Consider the following 1,168-nt stretch of genomic DNA (forward strand, 5'->3'; position numbering starts at 1 on the left):
GTAGTATTTCTTTGCATAGGTATTTACTCATGCTTTAATTATTTGTTTCTCTGGTAAATCATTCATTAATTTGCAAATTAGATAATCTAATGTTTCATTTATTAATAAATTTATAAATGTTATTCATCCAGCAGTTCATATACCCATTTATTCCACTTCTTCTTTTTCATTACTTATTTTCTTTGTCAGGAAATAGGCTTCAGAAAAAAGAGAGAAAAAAAAAACATATGTATACATAGGATATTGCTGTACTTAGACCATCTTCTCTTTTCATTATTTCGTTAGCATCGAAAGTTTCTTCCCATCGTTGTCAGGACACAGGTTTTACTGCAGTAGAAAGAAAAGCTAAGGATAGAGATACTAGGCTCTTTTGAAAAAGAAGATTTAAAAAAGGTAGACCGAGAGGGTTGGAAAGAGAATGGAAGTGACGGATAGATAATAGAAAAAAGAGAAAGAAGGCTTGGGGGACGAGGAAGAAACTGCAACAGACAGAGATTAGTTATTCATCTAGTTGCTTATTTACCCACGCCTATATATGCCTATTGCACATATAAATCTTCTTAGGACACAGGTGAAAAGAAAAGCCGCGGATAGACAAATTGATTTATTCATCGATACTAGTAGCGACGTTGCTGAAACTGGTATGAAGGAACAAGCGTGCGTCCTTGATTAGCAGGAACAAATATCGGCTGATCTCCCAGCGCGAGGCTGACGTCCAGCCCCTTGAGCAGAGGCACAGGAAGCGGGATCGGCAGAACGAAGCTCAGAGTTCCAGACAGAAGGGAGGCCATTAGGAGGAAAACTGCAAGAAACTTCATTGTGCTTTTGGCTGCAAAGAAATCAAATGATGAGTTACGTGTCTGGAGTGTATGGCATGTGATCTCGGGAACTAGGATTTGAGGGACGACCCGAGGAAAGTATATAGTTAAGGGAAGGACTTGGGAACGTGATAAGACTGCCCTTTTGATTTTACAATATTATATACTGACTTTTTATTTAATGTTTAATTAATTAATTTTTTCAAGGGCATGGTTTGCCAGAGGCTGAATTTGTGATGTTTATGTCAAATATCACCTAAGGAAATAATCCATTTTTCACATAAGCGAAACCTATATTGTTTTTCTGATTACCAGAAAAACAATATAGGTTAATATAGGTCAGCGTTAAT

Source organism: Penaeus monodon, chromosome 21 (assembly GCF_015228065.2).
Source record: "Penaeus monodon isolate SGIC_2016 chromosome 21, NSTDA_Pmon_1, whole genome shotgun sequence".
Classification (NCBI taxonomy): Eukaryota; Metazoa; Arthropoda; class Malacostraca; order Decapoda; family Penaeidae; genus Penaeus; species Penaeus monodon.